The following is a 9,508-nucleotide window of genomic DNA, read 5'->3' as shown; positions in this document are numbered from 1 at the left end:
CCTTATTTTCAAAATTTTATTTACTGTATGATTATTTCCTCACTTTCTTTGTTAATCTCCCTCTATGTCTCCTTCTACTATTTACACACTTCCCAAGGAGTAAGCATCTTTCCTTGATAAGAGTCTGCTATTCATTTATTTTATGCTTACTATGTGCATGAATTTTTTAAATTTATATACCAAGTAAATTTAATACTATACCAAATATATTTCATTTCTATACCAAATAAAACCTTAATTTTCCATGTAAATTAAAGGATCAGGTATGCCTTCCCTGAAGAAAGAGATGAGGAAGGACATCCAGGCTGAGGGAGCATTGTGAATCTATATGTTTGTCTGGAAATTGTAGGGAACGTTGAGGAAATAGTGGGTGATCCAGTATGGCTAAAACAGGCTTAAACATACAGCTTGAAGATCACATCTAGTTCACAGCATGTTTGCTTAGGGAGAGTAATGCTTTTAAAATGTTTGAATTATTTGTCAATATTTACTAACTGAGAGATTTCATATTACACTTCAGATTCCTGGTTTGTCTTGAAATTCTGAGCTTACTTTTCAGCATGGCAGTATAAGTTTTTCAGGATAGGCTGAATTCAATAATAAACCAAAAAACTGTAAATTTTCAATAGCTTAACACAATTAATATTTACTTCTTCCCAAAGCAATGATTCAACAAAGGTGTTTTTGATCTGGTATCTTTTCTGGATAGCACTCCACTGAGTGATATATCAAGAGCACAAGCTCATTTTATTTTATAATTGCACCATACTCCAGGTCTTTGGAGTTCTTTCTATTCAGCAGGGGAAAGAAGAAAGAGAATAGAGAATTAAACATGGAGGGTTTTATGATCCAGGCCTAAATATGGTGTTTGTCACTCTCACTCTTGTTTCATGAGCCAGAAGTCAACCACATGCCTCACCTAATGGCAATGAAAACTGGGGTATATATTTTAGCTGTGCATTCAAGAGGAAAAGAAAATGGCTTGTGAACAAGTAGCCAATTTTTACTACCTGACAACTGGTTGGAGGTAAGTAGTCTCTACTCCCTTTATCAGGGTGTGTGTCCACTCTCACCACATCTGTACCTATCCTCCTCAACTCATCTGTGTTGTCTTTCTGACTGCTGTAGTCATTTGAGTGTGTAACTCTCAGGATAGAAAATGAAAATGTGTATGTTTGGAACTAGTGAAAAAGGTTTTCTCTGGAAAGGGAAAGGACTTAGACCTTACATTAAACAGAAATTTTCTTCTGTTTTTTTCTTTAAGTGAGGGCACAATGTTCTCTTTAGGTCAATGGACCATATGTACCATGAGAAACAATTATATGACCTTTCAGTCAATCAATATTTTATAACTTGAAGCATTGCCTTTGCTGTACTTCTAAATGAAATGAAATATTAGTGACATTTTTATGGTGCCAATATTTTTCTCATAGTCAGAGAACTCTGATTTATGGACCGTGATTTTGGATGACAGAGAAATGTTTAATATGTAGCTTAGTTGTTTGATATTTTTCTCTTTAAACCTGTCAATTTCTTGATTGCTCAGAACAAGTTTATAAATATCAGGATCAAGCTAGCAGTTTTTGAAAAACCTTGCTTTTGCAGGCATAATTTTTTTAAAAGTTGTATCTCTCAAGCCTGGGAAAATGTTAGGAATTTCTATTTTGATTTTCCTTTATGCACTTGCTAAAGAGAAGAGAATATAGCTAGCCCTCTGTATCTGTGGGTTCTGCATCCATGAAGTCGACCAACCAGAGATCAAAAACAGTTAAAAAAAGAAAAAAACCCAGAATGTTCAAAAAAGCGAAACTTGAATTTTCTTGTACACCAACTATTTCACATAGCATTTATATTGTATTTACAACTATTTATATAGCACTTAAAATGTATTAGGTATTATAATAACCTAGAAATGATTTAAGTAGATGGGAAGATGTGTGTAGGTTATATACAAATACTATACCATTTTATATAAGAGACTTGAGCATCTGCAGATTTTGGTATCAGCAGGGTTTCTGGAAACTATTCCTCATGGATACCAGAGGATAACTATATATGATAAATGTTCAGATGGAATTTTAGTGACAGAGAGGAACTTGAGCACCACTAAATCTAACTTCACTTCACAATGAAGTCACTGAATTCACAGAAGGTAAACAGCTTTGTCCAAGTACTCAGAGACATTTAAGTTTTGGACATTCTTTGGTTGTTTACAGCATAGTCCTTCCATTTACTGCCACATCATCGTTAAATTCATTCAACCTTTGAGTTGATGGTTTAGGGGACATCCTGATGATGTTAGCAAAGAAAGAAGAGGCTTAAGGTGGAGCACAGATAGACATCGATTAGGAAGTATATCATGGAACAGAATTAAAGTGAATATTATATATATTTCCAAAATATACTAGAGTTATATAATTCCTGAAGAGACTTTTTAAGATGTCAGAGCCTTCAAATACCATAAAACAAAAAATATTTTCTCCTAATATTGTTCCTTCACTCACCAGTAGTGAATTATTGTTATCTAGCCACTATTGTCCTTGCTGTTTCGTCGAAGTTCACCCACACTCTGCTCCTACCCTGACCTAGAGCAAAGAGAATACAAGTAGGCACATATTAAGTACTGGATCGGAGACAACTTTCCCTTGCACTACCTTTGCTATTTTTCTGTGAGAGAAAATATCGTTCTTGGATTCTGATTCCCTGTTTCCCAGATTTGTTAGTTTAGTATCTTTACTGTTTATTGCTTGCATCATCTCCCCCCCCCTTTTCTTCTGTCGGATAGAAATTCTGTCCTTCTACACCTCTTTATTCTCTCTATTACATAGCCCAATTTCCAGCCCTGAATTCTCTTTGTCTCACCTGTTCTGAGCACATTAATCCCACAATGATTGATATATTTGCTATCTATATTTCTCCAATCTGTAGTAAACAGCCTAAGCTTGCACCACAGAGCTGACATAAAAATATCTGGCCACTAAATATGTGGCTTATAGTGACTTTGCTTGTATGCATAAGGTTATCTGGTTCTAGGAAATTGTATTGCCAATTACTGCTTCATTTCTTCATTTCTTCATTTTGTTATTATAACAGAGATGTGTACTAACACTGAGTTGGGGGCAGCAAACCCTTCCTAACTATGTGTTCAATAGAGTTCCTCCAGATCCCTAACTAAAGTCTTTTTACCCTAAGTTAATTATATGAATGAGTGTTTGGTACCAGGCTATGTACGTGACAGGGCAACATAGCAGTATAATGAGAGGACTAGTGTTGGTTAAATTGCTTCTGGGTTCTATTTAACTTGCAAGGATTCTTCATAGCCTAGTTCTCAGAATTTGACTGCATCCATTTTAAAAGTTTTAACAGAAATATATTTTAGCAGAAGAGTTAGACAAGATAACAAATTTGTTAACAAATCTAAAATTTGATTTTAAGAAATGTTAGACAATCTAATATAAGCTCTGGACCAAAAAAACTGTGCTTAGAAGTTATATAGTTACTCTCCAACAAATAAAAAATAAAGTTAAAATAAAGTTTTACTAAGATTAATCATGAATCATATTCTGGCTTTTAGAATATGATATCACAAAATCTTTCTTCTAATCTCTAATTTGGTTTCCCTAAACTTCACTTATAAGTTTATTGTTATTTGTTCATTGTTATCTTAAAATCTCTGATAATTCCAAAAGCTGAGCAATCTCTGTTACCTTTCTTAATTTTTTTCTTGCTTGACATGTTCCTTTTTTGACCATCAGCCATATTTTCTTCCATGCTCATGTGTTTTGCGATTTTTAAAGCTTCTCTACTAGATTTTTTATATAAAAATAAAGTAGAAAATAAAAGAAGAGAGGATACTTCCCAACTCCTTCTATGAGGCCAATATTACCCTGACTCCAAAACCAGGCAAAGACATCACAAAAAAGAAAACTACAGACCAATATTTCGTGAATATTGATGACAAAAATCCTAAATAAAATACTGTTGTACTGAACCCACCATCATTTAAAAAATTATATACCATGACCATGTGGGATTTATCCCAGGAATGCAAGGTTTATTTTAACATCCAAAAATCAATTAATGTAATATATTATATCTATAGAGTAAAAAATAAAAATACATGATCATCTCTATAGACACTCATAGAAAAAGCCACTCAACAACTTAGGAATAGAAGGGAACTTCTTCAACCTGATAAAGGAGATCTACAAAAACCCCAAAGCTAATGTCACACCTAATGGTGAAAGACTGAATGCTTTCACCCTGAGATCAAGAACAAGACAAGGATTTCCTTTTTTACCTCTTTTCTTTAACATTATACTAAGGATTCTAGCCAGAGAAATTAGGCAAGAGAAAGAATGAAAAAGTATCAGATTGGAAAGAAAGAAGTAAATCTATCTCTATTTTCATATGACATAATCTTGTATATAAAATATCCTAAGGAATAAGCTGACATTAAAACTAATTAACCAGTTTGTCAAGGTTATAGAATACAAGATAAATATACACAAATCAATTATATTTCTATACATTTGCAATGAGCAATCTGAAAATAAAATTAATAAAATAATATTAAAAGGTGGTTATGTGATGTACTAAATGTTGATTGTTGTTTAAATCATGATAAACAAATCATGTCTGTGCCATCCAGGGTTTATTGTAATCTTTCACTGAGTACTTGGATTGAGATAGAGGGATTGCACTATGCACTTTTTTATTAATGAATAAATAGAAAATGTTGGTAACACCAAAAAAATTTACTATAACATCGAAAAGAATAAAACAAGAACAAATATTTTTAAAGAAGTGCAAAACTTATATTCTCGATATGAAAAACATTGTTGAAAGAAATTAAAGAAGAAATAATTTATTGGGAAAACATCCCATGTTCATGAATTGGAAGACATAACATTGTTAGAGTGGCAATACTCCCCAAACTGATCTATAAATTCAACACAATCTCTATGAGAAGCCTAGCTGAATTCTTTGTAGAAATTGACAAGCTGATTCTAAAATTCATATAGAATTGCAAGGGTCCCTGAATAGGCAAAACTATATTGAAAAAGCAGAAAAAAGTAGGAAGAGACTCACACTTCCTGATTTCAAATGTACTACACTAAAAGCAATGTGAATAAAGACTATGTGATAATAACACAGGATAGACATACAAATCGATGGAATAGAATTGAGAGTCCAGAAATAAGCCTGTACATCTACGGTTAACTAATTTTGACAAGGTTGCCGAGACCAACTAATGGAGAAAGAAATAGTCAACAATCAGTGCTAAGACAACTGAATAGCCATATTCAGTTGTCAAAATATTAAGTTTGACTTTGATGTCATACCATAAAAAAATTAACACAAAATTATTGTAGGCCTAAATGAAAGAGCTAAAACTATTAAATTCTTAGAAGAGAACATAGAAATAAATTTCATGATCTTGGATTTGCCACGATTTCTTAAATATGACACCGAAAGCATGAATAATAAAAGAAAAAATAGATAAATTGAACGTCATCGAATTTTAAAACTTTTGTGTTTCAAAGGGCATTATCCAGAAAGTAAAAAGACAATCCACAGAATGGTCAAAAATATTTGCAAATCATATATCTGATGAGGAACTTGTGTCCAAAATATGTAAAAGGGTGGCAGGGGTAGTAACTAAAGAGTATGTACTGGATTTCTTTTTAAGATGATGACTATGTTATACAATTGACCATAGTGGTGGATTGTACATATAAAGAATATTAAAAACCATTAAATTGTACACTTTAAATAAATTATTTGTGTGGTATATGAAATAAACCTCAACAAATCTATTAAAAAATACAGTAGAGCCTAAAGTAAATCATATTTATCTCCATAAAGGAGGATACCCCTTCTTGTCAGACTTCTAGGATGAAAGTTGAACAAGTGTACTCTAGGTTGAGCTGGGTCTGAGGTTGTAACTTTAGTTTGCTTCAGTTCACTACTGGATTCAAATGTTTTGATGGCAGTGTTGGGAGTTGTCTTCACCAGGGTCTTCGATCTAAACACTGATGAGGCTCCAAAATTCTGAATGTTCTTCATGGCTGAACAGCTTGTTTTCTAAAATGTGAGAGAATTCTCCTTTCTTTACACTCTGCAGCTAACTTTTCGTGTTACTGAGGAATTCTCTTGGCTCTCCAGTCCTGTCTCTCATCTTAGGAAAGCTATTTTTCACTATTCCACCCTGCCCTTGGCCTTCAGAAATCAACTGAGGACTCTCTATACTCTGTGAAAGCAGAGACTGTCCCTAGAGGAGTTTTGCTCAGCTCTCCTGTTCTGCAAGATTTCTGAGCTAAGCATAAAGTGCCAGGAGGAGATGAGGGTTCTCTCAGCTCCCCCATCCCTCCTCCAATGTTCCTTAGCTGCAAAACTGTCATCTTTATGAGTTTCACTCAACTTTCTCTCTCCACCCTTATTTTTAGCACTCAGTAAATAACAGAGGGACAGAGTTGGCAGTAATTCCATTTTGTTCCATGTCTCAGTCTCTGGTGGAATTTAACCTGTCATGCCAGCCCACATTAGAAATGTCATGTTAGGCTGGTTTTCCCTTATTCCCATCTATGGAGGATTACACTTCTCCCTCCATGTTGGTTAAAAGGGATTCTTCACTCTTCTTTCTTATGAAGGGCTTGTCACTTTCTGGATTTTAGTTTATTTAGGTTACTTTGTGTTCTCTGTTCCCTGATGGGTTTTTTAAAAAATTTATCATTATGTGCTTTTCCAACTTTTGATTAAAAGAGTAGGAGTAACAGTCTTATACCTTCCAACAACCAAACTGAAAGAAAGAATCCTGCTAAAAGTTGAGAAGAGAAAAGCAAGTCACAGAAATGTTATTAAGTATATATTGAGCATTTTTCAAGCTTTCGGTTCTATAAATAGGACCTAAGAAACAAGCAAGCAACAAAGTGCCAAGGCCTCATATTTTCTCTTCTCAGGTACCTCTGTCTCCCCAGTAGAGTCTCATAATTCATGAATAATCCCTACCTTAACATATCAGGGCAAGTGATGCATAGGAATGTGGCATAGCCAAAGGAGGCCCTCAGAATCATGAGTCAACTTACCCAGTCTTCTGCAGTCTTGCTGCATCTGTTCAGAGGAAACACAAGTGAGTTACCTCTGTTGGGAAGTATTAAATAAAGTGAGATTGAGTCACTTCTCTTGGTTACTCTGGTAAAAAATGGTCAGGCTCACTGATGCAATAAGAAAGAGATCATGGATACACTGTTTTTCTTGAACAAGAAATTACTTATATGCTAAAAGGATAAAGTCTTATGTTCCACACGACCCTTTCTATACCATTCACATAAAATGCACAAGCCCATAGACTGGCATCCCCTCATGTGAAAGATTCCTCACATCTCATGGTCTAAAACTGACCCATAAACATCAAGTGCTCCTCTATGAACAACAAAAGATCAAACAAGGAGTTGAGGTACACACTTGTATCCTCAATATGGTGTATATCTCAAGTACAGGTTGCTCAACTTAATTCTTTGATCATTAGTAAACCAAAGTGAAAAAAATCATGAACAGTGTCTAAGGAATCCATGTTCATTACAACTCAGCGGCTGACAATAATAATGATGTTGTAATACTTAAATTGTACATCATATGTTCCAGGTACTATTCTAGTTCTTTACATTTAAGCCTTACTGAAACAAAGCAAAACACTATGAATTAGGTACAACTGTTATCCCCGTTTTACTGATGAGCAAATTGAGGCACAATATGCTCAAGGAATTTGCTCAAGCCACAAATGATGGTTTATTGTATATAAAGCTCTTAGGGTAGAAACTTGAATTATGTTGCTATTCAATTGCAATTTAGAGTAACTAATTGTCCTAATTATCAGACATTATTCATTGTCATAATACTGATGAGAATCAGGGGTGGCTCTTCTGACAACGTACTGAATAGAATCATTTTTTCAACTGCTAACTTATTTTAAGAAACATTCACTCCTGTCTGTGTTCTTCCTTCACATCAACTTTACTTATATTCTGAAATGAAAAGAAAGATGTTCATGGAATAGAAACAACCAAAGTAACATAGGAAAAAAGCCAAATTGTGCACGTCTTTAAATTTATCATTATCACTCTCAAGGAGAAAATACTCTTAGATTATACCATATTGCTTTATCCTTTTACACTTCTGCCTTTTCAAATAATAAAAGAACAATGCTGTAAACTAAAAGAATATTTTCCAACTTTGTGTTATATCTATAAACTTTACGTTGAGAGCCACTTTAATGATGCATAATACTCTATCACCCTCCACTATGCTTATCAGAGAAACACGCCCCAAACCAGGACTTACCCTAAAGATGCATTCCAACTGCCAGAATGCTCCCAGCCCAATCATTTTGTTAGAAAATATGAATTCCTTTTGGTTGAAACTAGACATGGGTGTGGTGAAAGTGAGACTGAGAAAAAGGCTTTGGAGAGAAAAGAATTGAGAAATAGCTTTAGGTTATGGTTAGAAAAGGGAAAACAGATTTATATTCCATATGAAATATGTATGAAATAAAAAGGCTGTGATAAGATAAAATATAATTTAAAGAAAAAAACTATGATAATGTGGGTACATTCCTCTTCACATAGAGTATTTGCCAATCATTTTAACATCAACCAAGCCTACTTGGAAAAGAATACATTTGATTCCATACTGCAAAACAATTTGTTCTAAGATGAACACTGGGTCAATCCTATAATCAATAAAAAAATAAAAAACACAAACACACAGCAACAAAGCAGTCACCCTTCCAAGTGGCAGTGAATTGTATCTTTACCAAAAATATTTGGCAACATAGTCCCACAATGATATGACATAATGAACCACGGGTGTAATTGGATATAAGACATCAGTCTAAGAAACCATAGGCAGTTTATTTTTCCAAAATTACAACTACAGGATTATATTACTGTATCAAATTTTATAAAATCCAATTCTTAAGGTCACATAATACCTTAAATTTATATTTCTCACTATGCTCACTGTATATTTCTGAGTAATGAAAATTCCTAAAAAAGCTCTAAAAATTTTTATGTTTTAGAGCTCCAAATAATTTGTCAATCAACAGTAAGATATTTAACCAGCAATTAGAGTAGAAGGGTAAAAAAAGAACTAAATTATATATGAGGTACCATAATAGTAAAAAAAAAATAATAATCAAAGCTAACAATTGAAAATACTTTATCATTTTCAAATGAATACCATGACTGGTTTCTAAATTCCTATTTCCATGCTCCATTCTGTAATTAATTTTATACCTGGCTACCAGAATAAAATTTTAAGAAAGTTGATACATAGTAACCTATTACCTATCATATCAAAATCACTCAAACTTAGCTATTTTTTTTACTAACTCTTTTCTCATCCTATAATTTGCTGCCTTCTTTTTTTCTCCAGTTAATGCATTTCAATTTTAGCATTTTTTACATTGTATTTAAATGGTATAAAAATGCTCGTGTCCAGCTCCATT

Source organism: Delphinus delphis, chromosome 7, assembly GCF_949987515.2.
Source record: "Delphinus delphis chromosome 7, mDelDel1.2, whole genome shotgun sequence".
NCBI lineage: Eukaryota > Metazoa > Chordata > Mammalia > Artiodactyla > Delphinidae > Delphinus > Delphinus delphis.
This window is presented reverse-complemented; position numbering follows the sequence as displayed.